Consider the following 22,852-nt stretch of genomic DNA (forward strand, 5'->3'; position numbering starts at 1 on the left):
GGCAAGAGAGCAGATTTGAGCACTGCAGTTACACTAACAGGGATGGTAGCAATATGAAGCAATGTGCTTTGGGTTTCAAATAAAGTCGCTCAGATTCAGAAAGAGGTAGACTTCACCGTGGGAGCACGGCCAGGGTGGGAGAGTGCTGGAGTCCTGTCTAGTCAAGTTGCATGGGATCAATTCCAATCTGTTACCTCCGAGGATGTGGACAGGCTGCTTGGACAAATGAAACCAACCACCTGTTTCCTTGATCCTAGCCTTATGGGAAGGGCTGGGCAATGCCTTATTGACCCTAATGGACCAGCCTCCACTGCTTACCTCAATCTCATACAGGGCTTCCAAGTGGCTTCCCATAAAAGAAACTGACCTTGTCTATGCCTACATATCTTAAACAATGCTGGATGTCCACCCTAAGTTTACCTTATACAAATTTCATACAGCTGAAGTTAAAGATGAAAGCTGAGAAAAGATGAAAGCAGAAATAATAACAACTTTTAAATTTCTTATTAAACCTCTGAATCACCAAAACAATTTATAGTGATTTTTATCTCATTCTTTCTCAAAAAAATTTTTTTCTAGCCCAGTGAATAGAGGGGCCACTCAGGGTGTTATACAGCTTTATTGTTACTCAAAAGAAACTCAACCACTTCTGCTGGCGTGTGCCTGCTTGCTTTTGCTAACAAATGTTCCAAAAAGTGATCTCTTAGTTCTCTAGATAAAGAGCAGGCTAAGAGATAATGAATGATGTCTTCCAGCTGAGCTTAACCACAAAAACAAAGTCAGTCTGTGTTATGGAACCTGGTTGTATTGGCCATCCAAGGCATTTCTTAAGGAAACTGATGAGAGTTTGGTTAGATAACTAGTTCTAAAATGCTCTGTTCTCAAGATATATAATAATTGCTAATGAATTGTTAATAAATTGGCTGTCTCCAATTCAGTCCTATTCAAAGCAGATCCATTAAAATGAATTTATTAGTTTCAGTTGGTCTATTCCGAGTACGACTGACATTGGCTACATCCTTTTCTCTCTCCAGCCTATCTTCTTCTACCTTGCTCTGGATATAAAAAAAGAACTTATATCTGTTTTGTTCAGAATAATTGAATAAACCTTATAAACCAAGGTTGGGAGGTAAACAAGCCCTAGCTGGGAAATGAATGCTGTCTATAAATTAAGAAGCACTGGGGGCAAGTAAATTAAAAAGCTATACCAGAACATTTCTACTTATTATCAGTGATGGCCAAGATAGGCTGCCATGGAAACTGAGTGACTCTAACTCTCAGGACAACCTTGTGGAGCCCAGCTGCTAGAATAACAACTGGCGAACCAAAAATCCAATTTGCTGTCTTTTTTGTCTTCTTCAATCTTTCAATCATCGGAGCCACAATTGAACTTGTGGGGGTGGGCGCAGGAATTAATAGGCAGCAGGCTGAAGTATTTACATGGCTCTGTTGAGTAGAATAAGAACATCAGAAGGGCCACGCTGAATCGGACCAAAGGTCCGCATAATCCAGCATCTTCTTCTGATTGGGACACAGGTGTCCCAATCAGAAGCCTGAGAGCTGATCTTGAGTGCAAAAGCAACTCTTCCCATTTGTGATTTCCAGCAGTTGCCTCTGAAATTGGAGGTAGAACATAGCCTTTGTGGCTGGGAGCCACTAATAACCTAGGCAAAGGTAAAGGGACCCCTGACCATTAGGTCCAGTCGTGACCGACTCTGGGGTTGCGGCGCTCATCTTGCTTTATTGGCCGAGGGAGCCGGCGTACAGCTTCCGGGTCATGTGGCCAGCATGACTAAGCCGCTTCTGGTGAACCAGAGCAGTGAACGGAAATGCCGTTTACCTTCCCGCTGGAGCAGTACCTATTTATCTACTTGCACTTTGACGTGCTTTCGAACTGCTAGGTTGGCAGGAGCAGGGACCGAGCAACGGGAGCTCACCCCGTCGCGGGGATTCGAACCGCCGACCTTCTGATCGGCAAGTCCTAAGTTCTGTGGTTTAACCCACAGCGCCACCCGAGTCCCTTTACTAATAACCTAATCCCCCATAAACTTGTATAATCTGCTTTTAAAACCACCCAGGACAGTGGTCTTCACAGCCTCTTGTGGAACTGAATTCCGTAGTCGAACTTTCTTCCCAGGGAACTCTGGGAATTGTAGCTCTGTGAGGCAAATTGTGGTCTCCTATCAACTCTTGGCACCCTGAATAAACTACATTTCCCAATATTCTTTGGAGGAAGCAATGTCTGTTTAAAGTGATATAATACTGTTTTAAATGTACTGTGCAAATGGGGCCTTGGACAAATCACCTTGTTAGCTTTGTGCAAAGTCATCTTGAGGATCCCCAACTCTCTGCTATTTGCTCCTTCCTCACAAGTAAGGTGACCTTGTATGTAGCTTCCTAGCTCCCAGGGAAAGTGCCAGACCATGATAATTGCCCGTGTCAGGTTTATGCACAAGCAAGGTAAGCTGTATTTTAGGGCCTTGGGTTACGAGGGTCCTCTAGATTAAATAAATAAATAAATAACATCCTTAATTTTTAGTTGTATAACACTAGTTACAAAAAATAATGGAAAGGTGGGGAAACAGACTCTGAAACAGGAATTATCATTTTGGTACGACAAAAAGAACTCCTAATGGCTACACAATTATTGGTCATATCTGTGCAGAAATATCAAAATTGCATTAGGCTGGGGGTCCATAAGCTGTCAAACAGCACCAACGGCCGGTTCAGGCTAAGGGGCTCTTTCAGACTGGTGCACCTTGGGGCCTCAGCATGTCTCAATCTGCTCCTGACCAATAAAAGGTAAAGAGACCCCTGACTGTTACAGTCCAGTCGCAGACAACTCGGGTTGCGGCACTCATCTCGCTCTATAGGCCGAGGGAGCCAGCGTTTGTCCGCGGACAGCTTCCAGGTCATGTGGCCAGCATGACTAAGCTGCTTCCGGCGAACCAGAGCAGTGCATGGAAACGCCGTTTACCTTCCTGCCAGAATGGTACCTATTTATCTACTTGCACTTTTACGTGTTCGACCTGCTAGGTTGGCAGGAGCAGGGACTGAGCAACGGGAACTCACCCCGTTGCGGGGATTCAAACTGCCAACCTTCTGAACAGCAAGTCCTAGGCTCTGTGGTTTAGACCACAGCGCCACCCGCGTCCTGACTAATGTTCATCTGTAAATAGCTGCAGTAGTAGCTGGTGCTCACTGAAACTGGTAGGGCAGAAGGCAGGGAGCCCAATAGTAGGTGACACCAGAACCAATGGCAGGTAGAACCTACTCATTCTAGATCTGTCCCCATATTCTTCCCTGTTGAGTTCTAGAAGGGCAATACTGGGACCAATTTAGAGGAAGCTGACAGGCAAGGCCAATTCCTAGACTGTTTTGCAAGTTGGTGGGGGCTCGCAGAGTGCAAGCTGAGGTTTGTGAGGCAATGTCCCATTTGCCATACTGGATTAGCCCACAGTGAGTCTACCAGGCCAAAGCTCGCTCCCCATCCATCTATTGCATTTTCTATGTGCCTGTCTTCTGCAACTGCTGAAAAGCATGCACAGAAAGTTCCCTTCCAAGGAAACAGAACCAAACTGGGGGGTGGATTGCATTTGCGTTAAATAAACACTCAAAAGGGCATGTCGAAATGATCTCCTTTAAACAGGGCCTGGTTGGCAGCTGCAAGTGGAATATCTCCATTTAACAACCTAGGATCTAATCCGAACCATCATTCATTAGGCTCATTGCGCCTTTGTGGTCTTTAATAGGCTCTGAAAGAGGAAGCTGTGACTGGCAGAGTGCTGTTTTCGCAGTGCTTCTGCTGGGCCCATCTGGAATGCATTGGATGGTGGCACATTCCAAACACACACTTTTCACATCGAAAGCTCTTGCTTCCATGGACCTACTTGGATGATGGACTCATCTGGGAGAGCTTGGTTTTCTCAGCTGGGCTGTGGATGGACAATGGTTTGGGTTGAGACAGATCTCCTGGGGTTCACATGCTGAGATTCAGGATAGAGTCTGACAGGTCAAGGGATGGTGCTCAGTATGCAGGAGCAGAGTCAGGTGGCACCTGGAGAGGAGTTGGGGAGGATCTGTCTGTACCTACTGGTTTGGGTGGAGAGCAGTGGTTCCCAAATGTTTTCAGGCTACTGCCCCCCAGCTTCCATAAACTAATCCCATGTGACTCCCACCCATATCCTATAAAAAGCATTATTCAGAATTGCCATTTGCACAACCCATTAAGAAAGATGATAACACAATAAAATTCAAAATACAAAGCACATTTATTCAAAATCCAATTAAAACAATTTAGTTTAATTACAGCGGTTAATTCGTTCCGGAGGTCCGTACTTAACCTGAAACTGTTCTTAACCTGAAGCACCACTTTAGCTAATAGGGCCTCCTGCTGCTGCTGCGCCGCCGGAGCACGATTTCTGTTCTCATCCTGAAGCAAAGTTCTTAACCTGAAGCACTATTTCTGAGTTAGCAGAGTCTGTAACCTGAAGCATATGTAACCTGAAGCGTATGTAACCCGAGGTACCACTGTAATTCACCAAGACTGATGGAATTGATACAGTGACGCCAGCTTTTCAAAGTAAGATAGTCATTTTCATCTCCAGAGTCCAACAGCTTCCCCCTTGCCTCTTAGTGCCCCCCTGGGTAATCCCACTGGCCCCCAGGGGCAGCACCACCCTCTCTGGGAACTGCTTGTGGGCATGGAAGGTGTCAGGGACCAGGAGCTGGACTCCTCTTCATCAGGTGATGGAGGAAAGGACTGGAAACCAAGCCTTATGAGGAGGAACAGTTTAAAGATCTGGGTATGTTTTTCCTGGAAATGAGGAGACAGAGAGGAGAAGTGACAGCTGTCTTCCAATGTCCCAAGGGCTTTCACATGGAAGATGGAGCAAGCTTGTTTTCTCCTGCTCTGGAGGGTAGGACTCAAACCAAGGGCGTCAAGTTACAAGGAAGGAGATTCCAACTGAACATCAGGAAGAACTTTCTGACAATAAGGAACGGACTTCCTCCCTCGGGAGGCTGTGGACTCTCCTTCCTTGGAGGTTTCTAAGCAGAGGTCAGATGGCCATCTGTCATGGATGCTTTAGCTGAGATTCCTGCACTGCAGGGGGTTCGACTAGATGACCCTCAGGGTCCCTTCCAACTCTACATTTCTGATTCTATGATCTATGACTCTGAAGAAGAAAGGCATGCAGAGCCAGATCCTGAGCTCCTGCTGCAGATGAACCTAGAGAATTAGTGCCCACCCCCACCCAGCCTGGGTATATGGTACTGCTGTCATCTGACCCTGAGGGCTCCACTGTAGAAGACCTTGGAAGACCTGAGCACCACCCACCCCCACTCTGATGCAGGAAGAGGAGACTAGAGAAGGATGAGTCCCTTTACCCAGAGCAGCGCCTTGTAGCATTGCTGGGTGCGCAAGTTAAATGTTAAGCTGCACCTGGTGCCCTTTCTATGAAAGTGCTCAGTCACTTAATTTTTTTTTTAAAAAATCATTTAACTAAGATTAAGATGAAAAATGAAATTTTTTGAAGGGAATAAATTTCATTTTATATTGCATCCCAGTAGGCCTTGGGCTTTCTGCAGGTCTACCACGTGTGATAGCCCAAATGTTCAGGCAAAGGAGAGCAGCAGCAGTGGTTAGACTTGGAGTTAACAGTGGAAACTAGCACCCTGATGAACTGAGCCTGGAAGTGAGGCAGCGACCCAGAGCAGATAGCCGCTGATACAGTGGTACCTCGGGTTAAGTACTTAATTTGTTCCGGAGGTCCGTTCTTAACCTGAAGCAACACTTTAGCAAATGGGGCCTCCTGCTACTGCTGCGCCACCGGAGCATGATTTCTGTTCTCATCCTGAAGCAAAGTTCTTAACCCGAGGTACTATTTCTGGGTTAGCGGAGTCTGTAACCTGAAGCATCTGTAACCCGAGGTACCACAGTATTGGCATGATGGAATCTAATTGGCAGGCCCCTTGTCACTAGTGTGGCTGCAGAAGAGCCTTTTTTAATGCCAGCCTGATTTAAAGCTTCTTACAATAGTCCAATCTGCAGCATGTAATAAATAAGTAAAAGTTTTGGGGCCCAGTTCTAAGTGCTGGTTTTGACCTATAAAGCCTTCAGTGGCTTAGGACCACAATGCCTCAAGGACCTCCTCTCTCCATATGAATAGACCCAGACCCCGTGATCACCATCCGAGGCCCTGCTTCCTGCGAGGTCTGGAGGGTGGCAACATGAGAAGGGGCCTTTTCGGCAGTCGCTCTCTGTTTGTGGAATGCTCTCCCCAGAGAGGTTCACCTGGCAGCTTCATTATACATCTTTAGGTACCAGGTGAAAACCAGGCCTTTGGCTAATTAATATTCTACAATATTATTGTTTTGTTGTTTTGTTTTAACTATTTACTAATGTTTTTACCTTGTATTTTATCCTGTGAACCACCCTGCAATCTTGTGACGAAAGGTGGTACAGTGGACCCTCGGGTAACGTAACTTTCGGGTTGCAGACACAGCAAACCCGGAAGTGTATACTTCCGGGTTCTGCTGCTAGCGCATGTGCAGAAGCACTCTACGCACTGTGCGCCTGCGCAGAAGCTCTCTATCGTGCCACGCAGTGCGCAGAAGTGGTGCCTCTAGTTACGGATTTTTCAGGGTGTGCACGGCACCCCAAAACGAATTAAATCCATAACCAGAGGTACCACTGTATGTAAATCATAAACCACCACTACCACTATCACCACCATCATCATAGCGATGAAATGGCAACCTTTTTCTGCATGAGGTTGACCCAGACACCACAAAGAAGCATTAAAAAGAAGAGATGCACAGACAATTAGTTGCATGAGTTATTTATGGTGTCATGACTCACAGTCCTCTATCATGACTCATTGCAAATTTTAGACCTTTGAGTGCTTGTAAAGTTCTTTAGAAAATACTTCTTGGGACCACAGAGCAGGAAACATTCAATTCCCTGGGAAGGCTCCTAATGGTAACAAGGTTGTTGTGCATAACTGTCAACTTTCAGATTTGAAAATAAGGGATCAGCAGCCTCGAAAATAAGGGATCAACAGCCTCACCTGTCCTGGGGACTGTCTATGGGATATCTAACAATCTGGGATAGCAGCGGGAAGCAGCGGGAAATGGCGCTGGAATAAGGGAATTTTCCACAAAAAAGGGGAGGTTGACAGATATGTTGTTGTGTGTCCTATTTTACTGAGGACTGTCCTCTTTTGAAAGCGTCCACTGTTACAGGGAGAGGCCTGAGGTGAAATGGAAAGGTGCAGCACCGTGTGTGCTGAAATATACTCAGAGTCGCAAAGTGATTTCATGCTCTTTATTCAGCTCATAGTGGTGAGGAGGAATGAATGAAAGTCCCCTCAAAGCATCTGCTTTATATACATTATTTACACAATGGGCTGCACATGATTGGCTAATTCCGGAATTCTACTGTAAGCCAATCAGGTTGTGGATTCACTTCTATCTGGAGCATGATTGGGTGGTTCCTTCCAACCAATCATACTGCTGCATTGTTCTAGGACCAATCAGACTGCTGCATTCTGAATCCTATTGTTCTAGGACCAATCAGACTGCTGCCTTTTGGATCCTATTGTTCTAGGACCAATCAGACTGCTGCAGTTTGGATCCTATTCAACTCAGTACATAACATGTGCACTGTGTGCTATCTGTCACCCCTCCCCCGGGGACTCTGCCAGAGCTGCGCTTAACAGCATGGCACAGCTGTGGCATCTGAGATCCTGCACGATTGTGCAAAGACCTTGCATGGCCTTCCTGAGACTGCAGTAAGTGAGGTGCCCTGCCCTGCTTACTCAGTGTCTTGGGACTGCCATGTGAGGCCTCTGGAGTCCTCCATGAGATCTCATGGGGCTTTCACAAGATCTCCCAGAACCCAGAAGCTGCTACAGCTGCTTCACCTTGCTTCTCCAGCAGCTGCAAGGTGGTGCCTGTGGAAGCTTCCCTTGGATTCTGCCACCTGAGGCAGGTGCCTCAGTCTGCCTCATGGATGGCCTGGCCCTGGGCAGTCCTGCTTTGCACCCTCCTTGAGTGCTTTTTGGCCCAGTTGGGATTCCAATCATGACTCTTGCTCACCTGCATGAAGGATAGAGAGGGGTGTCCATAGAAACTGGCCTACATTGCTCTATCCACTTTTGCCTCTGGCCCCGCCAGCAATGTCATGCAGCTTGCCTAAAAGTGTACTGGGCTGAAAATGGCTGTTCACCCCTTGTGAAGCATCTGAGAACCAAGTCTGATAAGGAACAATTGAAGGACCTGTGCGTGCTGAATCTGGAACAGAGAAGACTAAGGGTGGACATTATGGTGGCTCTCTTGAAGAGCTCTCATGTTGAAGAGGGAGCAGACTTGTCCTCTGCTTCTCTGGAGGGCAGAATTAGGACCGTTTGGCTGGCCATTATAGGGAAGCAGGCTTCTGCTGTATAAACAAACTTCCAGAAACACTCAACTGCTTTGCTCTGCATCCTTGGGTGGTTTTTGGCCTGACTGGAATGTGTCCTTGAGCTCTGATAATTTATCTATATATTTCCTGGGAACATCTGCGCCCCGCTGTTCAGCCAAAAAGCCTCCCACAGTGGCTTACGTAGTAGTACAATCAACAGAAGATACTCCCTACCAGCAGGGTTGCAATTTGGGGGGGGGGGTAGGGTGGGGGGAGAGATGTAAGGAAAAGGGGACAGGGGAGGAAGAAGAAAACAGGAACAAAAATCTAGGCACTAAACGGTTGTTCCCAGAATGACTAGCTGGCACAGTTCAGGGGCAGGGGGTGCCCCATGGAGCCTGGCGTCTGCAGAAGCTGAAGCCTTGTTTTGTCTGCTTTTGCAGAGGAACACATCCACGAGGTCCCAGGCACCATCCTCTGATGGGAGACTCACTTATCTTGTTAATTGCACAGTGAAAGCCTTCTGTGGATCATCCAGCCTCTGCTCGTGACTAGTTCCTGCTTGCATGCGTATGTAGTTACTTTTACATACAGAAGTGCATTGGCTGTCAAGGGAAAAAATATTGAAGCAATTCTTTGAGGCACATGATGAAGCACGACTTTTTCTGATGGATTCAAAATTTTGACGTGACTAGTTGAACAACTTTGTGTGGTTTGTGTATGGCAGCCTATTTAGTAGGCATTTTCACATACTTGAGCATTCTCAACACAAGCTTCCAAGGTAGTAATGTTAAAAAAAAATTTTTTTTACACTAAAGATAAGATTGAGGCAGTGATTTAAAAATTATGGTTATGGGCAGTGCTTTTTTTTTTCTTTAAAAAATGTTTAGGGCTACTCTCATTTCCCTACTCATATAGAAATACTGCCCTGCAATGAGGCCAAACGTAGATTCACAAAATGTTTAGGGGTATGTGTCCCCCCCATAAAAAAAGCACTGGTTATGGGCAAGCCAAGTAGAAGGTGTCAGCCTCACTAACATCCCAACACTGGAGACATTTATGGAGGCCCAGTGACGAAGAATTGATACCAGAAGTAAAACATTACATCACTGAGCACCTGTGTGATTTAGCGACTAGCTTCAGAGATTTCTTCCCTGCAGCAAATCCTGAAAATTCGTGGATAAGGAATCCTTTTGAATGTGGTGTTGTACAGCTAACAACTCTATCTGTGCACTTGTTGATGTGACTTGTGATGGTTCATTGAAATCATTTTTCAAGAATGTAGACCAGTGGCGTAATGAGCCCCTCTGGCACCTGGGGTGGCTGCGTGGGCACTGTGCCATGGTGGCGGGTACAGTAGCTTCAGCACACTGTGAACCCAGCCCTGCACTGTTTTTGTGAGTGGCGCGCAGGACTCTCAGGGGCACCTAGGCTTCTGTGCCAACTTGGGCTCCATTGTGCCACCCTCAAAGGTAAGTTTAATAAAATTTAACTTGTCTGCCCCACTAACTAAACCTTTGCCAATTTTGTGTGCTAATATCACAAATTTTATGGTCTTTTTTTTTTTTTTAGTATACCTAAAATCCTTTGCTTATTAGGGACTACCCCACATTTTCTTCAAAAAAATGCTTTGCACAGGTAATACCATAGAGTTATCAACAATTTCAAAAGTACGGGGCCCATGGCTTGGCTTTCGAAAAAGGGGTCTTCAGCTAATTGGGAACCACTGCTCTATCAGTCTGGGAATCCATTTTATTTTATGTTTTAGATATTTTATGAATTAGGCATTTCAACATTCTCTCTCTTTAAAAAAAAATATTTATGCTTTTCAGATTTATACATTTCACTGATTTTACAACCATTTTAACATTTCAAAACTTGACTTCTTTCCCCTCTTTCTGCAGTTCCTTAAATTTATTTTTAATATCTTCTGCATATCCAAATTAACTTAATTTGCTCATTTATTCATCTCCTTCAAATATATACTCTTATAAAACTGCAGCTTATTAAAACAATCCTGCCAATGTTCTTATCTGTTTACAATTTATCTGTAAATATTCAATAAACCATTTCCATTCTTTTATAAAAAGTTTGTTGTCTTGATTTCTTATTCTTCCAGGGAGTTTTGCCATTTCTGCATATTCCATAAGTTTTGTATCTTTTCTCCCTTTGCTGGGACTTCTTTCCATTTTGGGGCAAGTGAAATTCTTGCGGCTTTAGTAGCATAAATGAATAAGTTTCTATACAGTTTAGGTAGTTGTGTACCTATAATTCCCAAAAGAAAAGCTTCTGATTTTTTTTTACAAAAGTTATTTTAAACATCCTTTCCAATTCATTATATATAATAGTAAGCTTTAACTTTACTACACGACTACCACATATGGTAAAAAAGAACCTTCTTTCTCTTTACATTTCCAACACTTATTTGATTTAGATTTATACATTTTTGCCAATTTACTATATTTTCATAGAGTTTTCTGTTAGACCAAAACATGCTGTAAATTTTATATCCATTTTCCACAATTGTTCCCATACTTCCATGTCTATATTATGACCGATACCTATTGCCCAGTGTATCACTGAGGATTTTCCTTGCTTATCCTTTGTCTCCCATTCTAATAATATTTTATACATTTTAGACAACACTTTTACATTACATTCTAACATGTCTCTCTCCAGTTGTGATATTTGTTCCCCAAACCCTCGTATCCTATCTTTCAGGCATTTCAACATTCTCAAGATGGGGTTACCTTAAAAAAATAAATAAAAGCTTGACAGTAAATTAAGGTAAATGAAATAAAGAAAAAGAAAGGGATGGAAATATTTAAAAAGCAAGAGAAAGCAGAGGAAAACAACAATAACAAAAGGATAATAAAATGGAATTGAGGTTAAAGTACAATGTAGTATATATGCAAGGAGATGAGCTTCTTATTCCCCTCATTAGTTCATGAGTCACCATGGTTTCAGTAAATACATTCCAAATATCATTATATTTGTCCATACCAATCTTCGCCTGAAAGTGATCTGTTCATATGTTGCAAGGGTTGTCACATTGTCTATTCATGGATCAAAGAGGGCCATATTTTAAAGCCCCCCTTTTGATCAATGAATCAATATCAATCTGTTTGCAGATGTAACGGCATGGAAAATCCATTTATGTTGACTCCTTGTCAAGCCCCTTATATTAGCTACAGACAACCACCAATTTGCACACATCCGAACTGACATGAGACTGCACGTGCGCATCGCCGCAACCTAGAAGTGGCCAGGAGGGGGCGGGGGCGTAATAGGGCGTAGTGGGGGGGAAGTGGGCTTGACACGTGAGTTCAGGAGTTCAGACAGGGCATGCTGAGGGCAGCGGCTAACTTCAGTTCATTATTGGCAGCGTGGAATTTGAAGCTCCATGAGAGCACAGAGACTCATCACGCTTTTATTATCGCATTTCTACTCCACCTCTCCTTCAAGGAGTTGGAGGTGGTCTTCATGGTTCTCCCCCCCCCCCCAATGTAATCCTCACAACAACCCTGTGAGGTAGGTTAAACTGACAGGCAAGTAAACAGCCCTGGCTGAGTATGGATCCCGAACATTGGTCCTAGTCCTATATCGTGTTATGTATACACAGACAAAACTTTCTCCAATCTTTGCGCAGTGTTTTTTTCCTCTCTTTTCTTTTTGGAGGGGTGGGCAGTGCGGGGGGGGGAGACAACGTATCCCTCCCCCCCCCCCTTCGCTCAGTCGAAGCGAGGGCTCTGCTACCGGCGGGATGGAGCCCAGAGGAGGAGGAGCCGGGGGCGGTCTGGTGGGCGGGGAATAGGGAAGCAGCCTGCGCTAATTGCATAAGCAAAACGTAAATAATTCGCGGGAAAAAGGAGAGAGGAAAAAAAAGAAGATGGCGCCTCACATCCTCAGCATCTTCAGTCTGCAACAGCTGCCTGAGGAGAGACAGACACCTTTCTGAACCTGGTGGGAAGTGCCACGGGGTGTAGCGGGGAGCCCGCTCTGTGAGCCCCGCTGCGGGACTCTCAGTGAGTTCGGGAGGCATTTTAGTGCTTTTCCTGCGCGCACTGCGCCCCGTACTTTTGGCACTTTCTTCTTTCCAATGGAGCAGGAGTGGAACTGAAAAAAGAAAACTTTCTTGATACAGAAAACCGGTAAGATTTTGTATTTGGCGGCGCCGCGAGGGCGTGCGGGGCCGCGTTGCAGAGAAGGGGGTGTCCGGCAGGTCTCCAAGCGAGCGGGTTTGCAGAGAAACTTTGGCGGCGGCGTGCCTTAGGAGAGAGAGTTGCAGAGTTTTCTATCTATTTATTTCCTAAACTTTTTTGTGTGTGTGTGGGGGGGAGGATTACAGGATTTTGCAAAACCTAAGGCACGCAGCTTGCATGTTCATTAAAAAAATAAAAATAAAGATGAACCGGGACAAGATCGTTTGTGGATATTTAGGCTGTGGATCCTCGCTTAGGGAGCAAGTCACTTATTGAACTCGGCGAGAGATGCTTTGCTTCCGAGTAAAACGTGTATTCGCAACCACGTTGCGCTTGCAAGCCCACGCACTCTGTCCCTTGCAAAGCAAAAGTGTCCCTTTTGCACGCTTAAGTTGAACGTGGTGCGGACTACTGCCGAATTAAGGGGCAGAAGATCGAGCCGCCGGAGGGTACCGGGTTGGTGGGGGCGGAGAGGAAGAAAGCTGCCTGTTTTGCTATCAAAAATGAAAGTGTAACCGCTTCTGTATTCCTTTGGGAACTAAAAGTCTCGTGTTGTGGGCTGTAACCGGCTGAATTCTACTCGAGAGCAGACCCGCTAGAATGAATGGGCCGGTGTGAGTCAATGCCCACCAGTTTCAATGGGCCTACTCCGAGTAGGGCTGCAGCAACCCTGATAAAAACTGGGATTCCGCAAGGGGGGAGGGGGTTGTGCACGCGCCTGGCTGTGCAGATACTTCATTGACAGTTGCTTGCAAACTTGAGTAAATATGATGAATAAGAAATAGGGGACGCTTAGTTGCGGAGATACCCTGTGCGCGCGACGCTTTTTTTATTAACCGCATCCTTTGACTTCTTTCGGTTTGAATAGACAGACGGTGTGTTGTTAACACCCCCCCCCTAAAATGTATTTTCTTCAAAAAAAATTTTTTTTACACGGGTCTTTTTTTGAATGAGCCAATCAGAGCACGGTGAGTAGCCGGCTCTTAGTCAACTACACGCGGAAGATTTACTCTCTCGCTTTGGTTACAGTGAGAGCCCCCCACCCCGCTAGATAGTGATGCCCCCCTGGATTATTCTGAGCAGAGAGAGGACACAGTCTTGATAGTTCGTCAAAGAGGAGGGAGGAAATTGGCAAGGGGCTTGTAGAACTCAACTGGAAGGATAGGTTTGTCTAATAGTATTAGAGCTCAATGGAACCTCCATCTTCAGGAACAGTATACCAGGGACAGGGAATCTCTTTCACTCAAAGGCTGTACTGTATTTCCCCCATGGACAATCTTCTAGGAACTGCATGGCTCTGGTGGGCAGGGCCAGAGCCAAAAGCGTATGGTGCTACAGGTGTGACTCTTACAATATAGATATATTGTTGACACGTGTCTGCTTGGAGAGACAGTGGTTCATCTTCAGGGGTGAAGGCAAACCTTTGGAGAGTTTGGTTGTGCTGCTGCAGATGCGCCTATGATTCCTCTCTTCATTCTTCCAAATGGTCAGTAGGTGCATACCAGCCAGGGGTTTTCACCCACACACAGAAGCCTCTCATCCAAGTGGCATTATCACTGTTCAAGGGTACATTTCAGCCAGGTAGAATTTTTCATGGAGACTGCAGAGGAGGGACAGGTGTAACCTGGGGAAAGGGGTGCATCATACTGAGGCTGCTCCAAGCACCTGATATCCTATGCACCTTCGTGGAGTTTAGGACTATCCTTGGCTGCTAGCCATGAAGGCTATGCTCTACCTGCACAGCTGAAGGCAGCAGTGCTTCTGAATTCCAGTTACTGGGAAATGCAGGAGGGTAGTGGGTTCTTATGCTCAAATCCTGCTCGCTGGTCTCCTGCAGGCATCTGGCCAGCCACTGTGAAAACGGGATGCTGAACTAGACTAGATTTGTCTGATCCAGCTGCCCTTACGTTATTATTATGCTCAGGTAAAGCATGTAGGCTAAAATGAAAACGCTACCGCTGATGTGTGTGAAATCCACCTGTACTGTTTAAAAATTCTGACCACCATGCCAAATTTTCGCATTCGAATTGTGCCAACTAAATTAGAGATGAAAAAGAAAGAAAGGAAAGGAAATGGCTGGGCTGTCCTATCACCCCCCCCACCCTCACCTGCACCCCATTCAGTGGAACAGGTTGTTTTAGACTTCCTCTTCTTAGGGCAGGGTTGTTGTTGTTTTTCTACAAAAAAAATGATTGAACATTTTATTTACAACATAACATAAACCCCCCACCCCCCAATACAGAAATACAGTAAGCATAACATGCAACAGTACAAACAACCAAATAAAAGACTTTCTTTATCCTGTATCTGGCCTCCTTATTTACTTCTTATAAGCTGTTTCCTTTATGAATAATTATTAAGATTTTTCTAATTATAACTTAAATATCCACAAAGTCTCCCACAGATATTAATCGGAACAAGTCCAGGTATGTATTTTAGGGCACTCTGTTTTGTGAAGTGTTCTCTGCATTTCCCCCATGCTTTTTGAAACTCTTGTCTAGTGTGATTCTTAGGGCAGGGTTTGTGTGCCCCTTTAGGTGGTATTATGCGTTCCTTCACTCACCACAGTCCAGTGGCGGCACCTGGTGGGGCAGAAGGCAGAGAGACCAGTCATAGGTGGTGCCAGAGACAATGAGAGGCAGAGCCAACTAATTCTGGTCTAGTCCCTTGCCATCCTTCTCCCTGCTGACTTATACAAGGACAAACCTGAGACTAAGGAAGCTGGCAGTCCGGGCCACTACCGGAACTGGCTGCAAGTAAGAAGGCAGGCAGGTGGGGGCTTTCTGAGGTTGGTGGGGATGTGCCCTACTTGCCCTGACGGGCTCACCTGTGCTGCAGTCCAGACCTGATGGGTTTAGAGACCTTCGTGCTCCTTCTGCTAAGAAGGGCTCTGGACATCTGCCACAAAGTCCTAGAAAGATGGAACCATTGCTTGGGACCCTGAAGTGCTGGGATATTTGACAGCCTTTCCAAGACACAGAAGGCAGAGTTAAGTGATTTTGGTTCCTGCCGCTGCTGGACATTGAGGCAAGTAGTAGCAGATTGCTGTGTTACAGGTGTGTGTGGTGTTGGTGTTTTGTAAATTCCTTTGGGTGTTTATTTATTCATTTATTCCTGTGTGGCATTTCTACCTCATCCTATAGACAAAAAACGGGGACTTTTTTCCAGAGGAAAGGTGGAGTTATTGTTGGCATCTGTCTGTCTCAAGAGACAAAGTGTGCATTAGCAGCCTGGAAGTGACCTCGGAGTGGAAGCCTAGGCAGTGTGGATGGAGGTCCTGGGCTGCCCAAGTGACAAGACCTCCCTCTCGGCTTCGCTGATGTGGTCCAAATTAAACAATGGGAAAAGGACTTAACAATTTTTATATGGCAAGAAAAAACACCAAGGATTAAGTATAAAATACTAATAGAGGGGGTTTCTCATTTGCTGATTTGAGACTGTACTTTGAGGCTGTATGTTTAGTGTGCGTGAAGGAGTGGGTAGAATTAAAGGATGCTGGAACTTTTGATTTGGATTTGACCTAAGGTTTGGGTGGCATAGCTATTTGTATTATAATAAGACCAAAGTGCACAGGAGTTTTTTTAAAATTATGTGATCAGGAGGAGTGTGTACAATGTCTGGGCAAAATATAGAGAAATGTTAAGAAAGGAAGACCCCATGCTGGATATCTCCAATGGAGGCGTTTGTGGTAAAAAAATTGAACATGGAAGAAAACCGGGGAACGTATAAAGACCTCCTTGAATTTAAAGATAACTCTGTAAGACTTCAAAAAGAGAGAGAGAGAAGAATAAGAATAAGAAGTGATTAGACTAGTCACAGATTGATTCCAGTATTTCCAAATAAATGAGATATTTAGAAGAGGCAAAGAAAAAGGATTTGTAGAAGGTGATTGGAATTTGAGAAAATAATGTTGGGAAGTAACAAAAGATTAAGGTATACAGAACTCTACTTGAATGGGAACCTAAAGATGAATAAGTGAAAGAGGCGATGATACACTGGGCATCAGTTATTGGATATAACATTGAACTTTCGGCATGGGAAAAATTATGGAATGGGCCAGTAAAATCTTCGGCCTGCTATGCAATTCAAGAGAACATCTTCAAAATGGTATATAGATGGTATCCGATGCCAAGTAAATGTGCCAGAATGCACAAGAGAGGATCCGATGCATATTGGAAATGTTTAGAAAAAGGAGGCTCTCTATATCATATGTGGTGGCAATGCAAGTATGGGGGTTGGGGGTTGGGAAATGATATATGAGGAACTCACCTTAAATTCACCTTCCCAAAAAGACCAGAAGCCTTCTTGCTGGCAATAATCGGGGAAGATATACCTAAGAAAACAAGGAACCTATTTTTATATGCAACTGTGGCTGCAAGGAAGATATACCTAAGAAAACAAGGAACCTATTTTTATATGCAATTGTGGCTGCAAGGAAAACGTATGCAAAAAAATTGGGAAGAAATTATTGTTCCAACAAAGGATCAATGGTTGCAGAAGTTAATAGAGTTTGTTTAGTTAGCAAGTTCGACAACCAAAATAAGAAAGTGTGATGAAAAGAAAAGGAGGCAAGTGGGAGCTTTTCAAAGAATACTTTAGTGTGGTATCAAGGTTAACTGGCAAGTAGGATAAGCATATGAGCAGCAGTAGACAAGACAAAAGAAAAGAAAAGAAAAAAGGGAAATAATAAAGGGGGAAAAGAGAAAACGTAAGGAGTTGTAGCAAACTAAAAATTTGAAATAGAGTGTCGATGGAAGATAAGTTGGGAAGTCTATATAAGACTAAGGCAAAGCTTGTATGGATGTAATGTGTCAAATGGGAAAGAATAAATAATAATGAAAATAATAATAATAATAATAATAATAATAAAAAAAAAAAAAAAAAAAAAAACTGATGTGGGCCAAAGCAGAACAAGACGTTTGGCACCAGGTTGGAGTCGCAGGAAGGAGACATACAAGATGCCATCTGACTGCCTTGGGGACTCCACTCCAGATTTGTATATGGTTTACTCCTTAGCCTTTTTGTAGAATAATAAGTTCCAGTAGCAGAAGGCATGGTGGGGAACCTGCCCCTCACCTGACTTTGGGAACCTGCTTCTCTTTTTTTCTTTTTTCAAATAATTTTTATTGAATGATTTTATTGTTTTACAAAAAACAATACAGCCATACTACCACTAAATATAATTAAGAAATAAAAATTACATACATCAATATTTAGTTTGTTATTTGTTATTTACTGTCTTATTTCCTGCCAAACATTGCATACAAAAATACACATATGTGCAGACACCCACAACCGCACACAAAATGATAATAATGATAATCTTTGGGAACCTGCCCCTCTGGTCAGTTGCGTTGCTGCTGCTTACTGGGAGAGGGAGGAGTGGTGAGGTCAGAGTGGTGCAAATGCGTTGGCAGGAGTACCCGATTGGCTCTTCCGGTGCATTTGCACTGTGCCAATCTCGCCACTTCCTCCCTGCTTCCTCCTGGTAGGCAGCATCAAAGCAACTGCTTAGAGGTCAGGTGAGCAGTGGTGCTCCTCCGTGTCATGGGCTACTGATTATTATTATTGCTCTCAAGAACCATTATTTATTTATCTAGTGTCGTCAATGTGCAGAGCCCTTTGGCAAAAGCTCTGGTTGACAGGTCCCTGTCCTGAGGAGCTAGCAGTGTAAAATGTGACCAAGGGTGTGTGGGGGAGATGACAGAGAGAGAAGAGGGAAATGGAAGCAGCATAAACTATGTAGAGGAGCAAGCATCTGTTCTAGTTATGATGGGTTGCAGCCAACTAAGTTTTACCCAGAGCAAACCCAAATAACTTAATGAACTTAAGTAATATCATACATTTCTTAGAATCATAGAATTGCAGAGTTAGAAAGGGACCGTGAGGGCCATCTAGTCCAACCCCGTGAAGGCAGGAATCTCAGATAAAACATCCATGACAGGTGGCCAACCAACCTCTGCTTAGAAACATCTAGGAGAAGAAAGGGAAGCTCCCAGGTGAGAGGCTGGCAGTCCATCCCTTTCTTTGTGAGAAAAGGGTTAAGAACTACCCTTGAGAGTTTTCTTTTTCTTCCTCTGTTTTTGTTTATTAGATTAGTTTATTGTATTGTATTATGAAAAAGCTTTAATAAAATATTATGAGGGGAAAGAAAAGAAAGTTCTTCCTGATGTTTAGTTGGACTCCCCTGTCTTGTAACTTGAATCCATTGGTACTGGTCCTACCGTATTTTTCGCTCTATAACACGCACCCGACCATAACATGCACATAGTTTTTAGAGGAGGAAAACAAGAAAAAAAATATTCTAAACGAAACAGTGGATGTATGATTTTTGTGGTTCATGCTGTGGCCACAGACATGTGATCTGACGGTGAGTTTGGGGTAGCCCAATGCAAAAATCCTGAGGATCCATGTGGATCCATGCTTTGTAACCATGTTTTTGCACCACTGTGGCCCCAGGCAACAGTGGGTGCGTGATTTTTTTGGTGCAAGCTGTAGCCATGGACATGCTATGTGATCTGATGGTGAATTTGGGGTGACCCAGTGCAAAAATCCTGAGGATCCATGTGGATCCGTGCTTTGTAACCAGGCTCTCTGTCCCTCTCTTCTCCCCACTCAGCGGCTCTTCTCCCGCTTTGCTGTTTCAAAGCGAGCAAAGCGAGCCATGGAGGAGGGAAGGAAGGGGAACCATGGATCCTCTGCGCACGACTGCAGCAGATCCCCCCGCCATCCGTAGGCATTCGCTCCATAACACGCACAGTCATTTCCCCTTACTTTCTAGGAGGAAAAAAGTGAGTGTTATGGAGCAAAAAATACGGTACCTTCCAGAACAGGAGAAAAGAAGCTTTCTCAATCTTGCATGAGAGATTTGAATGTGGCTGTCATATATCATTTCCTACTTAAAGTGCTGTGATACCACTGCAAAACAGCATAGCTTCCCTATAAGAAATGTGAGGGTTGTAATTTGTAAGGGCACTGGGAGCTGGAAACAGGACCCCCCCCCATTCCCCTCATAGAGATACAATTCTCAGGGGGCTTTAACAATCAGTTCCTCTTCTGTACAGAGAAGTCTATGAAACGGGGGTCTGATAGCAGCTTTAAGCACCCTTGACAAACTATAGGACCAAGAATTATTTGTGGGGGTGGGGTGGGGAGCCATGACTGTTTAAAGTGGTAGCATATCATTTTAAATGTGTGGTGTGAATGTGGCCATAGTACTGGCTATTAATTTCAGTGGTTCTACTCTGAGTAGGCCTAGCATTGGCTACATCCCAGTGCGCTATGGCTTTATTTATATATTTCATAGATTTACACATCACCTTTTAAGATAAGCACCCCCTGTGGGCCTCAAGCTGACAATAGGATCAATAATGAAATCAAGAGCTGTTAAGACATGTGGCAATATTGTGCCAAAGCCTTCCTGGTAAAGATGGGTGGTGATTATGTGTTTGTTTAAGGAGATTTGGAGTGCCTTCGGGTTTGTGCGTTGTGTAATTGTGAGGCTGGAGAGGCAAATCCAATGAACTCCAGACCTTTTTCTTGGAAAACCAGAGGCGGTTTCTCATAGTTTGGAACTGAACACAGAATGAGCTTCCTTGGAACCTGACCTGCCTCAATCTCCAGCGCTGATTTAACAAGCAACAGACTGCGCCTGCTGTATCCTGCTGCTAATTGGCTCTGGCTTCCTCAGCTGGCAAAATAAAGTTAAGGAACAGCTGTCCAAAGAAACTTCCTTAGGAAGTAGCCTTACACCCAATCAGACAATTAGTTCCTGAAACAATCATACGTCCTCCTGTTATCTCACCCCCCTTCCCCCCCTTCCTCTGATGTCTTCCTTAATTGTAAGCTCCCTAGGGGCAGAAACCAGTGTTAGAAATTGGGATAGGAAAGAAACCAAGGAGCCATGTGGATCCTGAGACCTACCGTATTTTTCACCCCATAAGACGCACCTGGTTTTTAGAGGGAGAATGCAAGGAAAAAATATTCTTTAAACGGAGCGCTGAGCAGAGCCCGAGCATCTTTCACGAGCCGTGTGGAGTGTGTGTGCAGCGCTTGCAGGCTTTTCCCTGAGGAGGGAGAAGGGCAGCCCATACTGATGGGTTGCCCTTCTTCCTCCTCGGGTAAAATCCCCCAAGATTTTAAAGAGCTCTGCGTGGCTCTTTAAAGGGAGCATGGCTCTTGCGGGCTTTTCCAGGAGGTGGGGAAAGGGACAGAGCTGCGCGCTCTGTCCATTCCCCCACCTCCCGGATAAGCCCCCAAGAGCTGCACAGCCTCTTCAGGGCAGCGGGATGAAGGCTCCCCGCTGCCCTGAAGAGGTTGCGCCTGGCCAAGCCAAAAGCTAGAACAGCAAGAGGGAGCGCTGCGCAGTGATCCCTCTCGCTGTTCTGGCTTCTGGGATAGCTGCGCAGCCTGCATTCGCTCTATAGGACACAAACACATTTCCCCTTACTTTTTAGGAGGGAAAAAGTGCTTTTTAGGAGGGAAAAATACGGTAGTTTGTGGGTGCAAAAACAAAATGTCTAGGCAACTTTTTTTTTGCTGCTGCGCTACCATACCAGGTGATTTGCCTGGCAGTACAGCAGCAAAAAAATAAATATATTTTTCTTTGCTGTCAGGTGAATCACTCGGTCTGCAGAGTAGCGTGGCAGCAAACGGCACCCATTTTTTGTTGCTGCGGTGCCCAGCAGACCAGCTGACTGCAGCCAGGCAGGGGGAGATGCTAGGCACCAAGGGTGGCCCCCAGACATCTCCATCCAGCTGCAAAATGCCGGTTGCCAGTTGCTGAATTGACTGGTGCCCGGCTAATTTTGGAACGCTGGCAGAAACCTTCAACCTGTTCTTTGTAAAGCACAATGTACATAGATGGTGCTATAACTTATGTAGGTTATATTCCCGTTTAGATTATGAGGAGTAGAGCAATTAAAAATAGACATGAGAAATTTAGGTCCACTAATTTCAGTGGGTCTAATCTGAGCAGGATTTAGTTTGATAAATATTAAATATATTAAATATTAATATCTTAGTATATAAATTAATAAGAATAAGCTCATTTAATTTTTTTGAAACCAGTTTATGTCCTGCCTTTCCAAACAAAGGTTCTTTCAAGACAATCATGTATTGTAATCCATTGTATCCAGTGTTAGTCCTACTCACATTGAAATGAAATGAAGGACATGACTTATTTAGGTCCATTAATTTTGCTAAGTCTACTCTGAGAAGAATTTAATTGGATACAACCCATTTTTTTTGTCTCTGAGAAACCCGCCCAAGGTGGCTAAATAAATCTATGCAACAAAGCAGAATAGAATACAGTGTTGTGAGCATCCATCTGTCTCAAGAGACAATTGAGTGCTAAGTCAAACTGCTGCAGTAGTGACCTCCTTGGGGCACAAGTCTGGGCAGTGTGTATGGAGGTCCTGGGCTCCCCAGATGGGAAGACCCCTCTCTCAGCCTCCCTGATGTGGCCCAAAGGAAAGCAGAGCAATACATTTGGCATCAGCTTGGCTGCAGGAGTTGTGGAAGGAGGCGTACAAGGTGCCATCCAACCATCTTAGAGACTCCACTCCAGATCTGTGTAGGGTTTACTACTTGTCTTCTCCCAAAGATATTCCACAAGGCATATCTTAGGATAAGAGTTTTCCTTCTCCTAGATGGGCTAACTTCCAGGTTGATGAACCACACTGGCCCCTCACTTCCCTCTACAGCACATGCAGAAACTGCTTTCTTGACCATTGGACCCACTCTTGGTCTTGTCCGTTCAATCCACCAGAGCCCATCATCGCATGCAAGGGAAGTCCATAACTCACTGAGGGTTTGAGACCCCTCGGCTACCCTGGTTTAACTGGCCATTCAAAGCTGTTTCCTGGGGTGTGGTGCTATCGCACACTGGGCCTGTTGGCAGAACTGGTCACTCCCAAAGTCATGAGCAGTTTTCTGGTTTTGTGGAGGGATGGGTGAATTGTGCTTCCTCACCAGATTTTACTCTGGGTCTTTTGTTGATGCTCATTGTATTGTAGAGGGAAGTGTTAGTGGAGGAGTAATACCTCTGGTGGAGAACATGTCATGCCCCTACTGGTATTTTGTCCACCTTTGGTCCCCACCCTGCACTCAGCTCTCACCTGTAGCTCCTAGAAGTTGCCTGCATGCAATAAAAATTGTGGGCAGCCTCACACAGAGTGCATTGCAGTAATCATTGTGTTTTGGTGGTCAGGCTAAATGATGCCTCCTATCCCAGGTTCCCTTTATA

General features: G+C 44.8%; 1 protein-coding gene across 1 annotated transcript in view; it reads left to right on the forward strand.

The window, feature by feature from the left end:
• Nucleotides 1-12,295: 12,295 nt before the first annotated feature.
• The window catches only part of PHF19 (PHD finger protein 19), a 32,899-nt gene continuing 22,342 nt past the window's right edge, over nucleotides 12,296-22,852 (forward strand). Inside the window, exon 1 of the mRNA XM_083595288.1 lies at nucleotides 12,296-12,555. The gene's annotated coding sequence lies outside the window, so the exon portion shown is untranslated. The remainder of the gene's footprint in view (nucleotides 12,556-22,852) is intronic.

This window comes from Podarcis filfolensis (assembly GCF_964270895.1).
Source record: "Podarcis filfolensis genome assembly, chromosome: Z".
NCBI lineage: Eukaryota > Metazoa > Chordata > Lepidosauria > Squamata > Lacertidae > Podarcis > Podarcis filfolensis.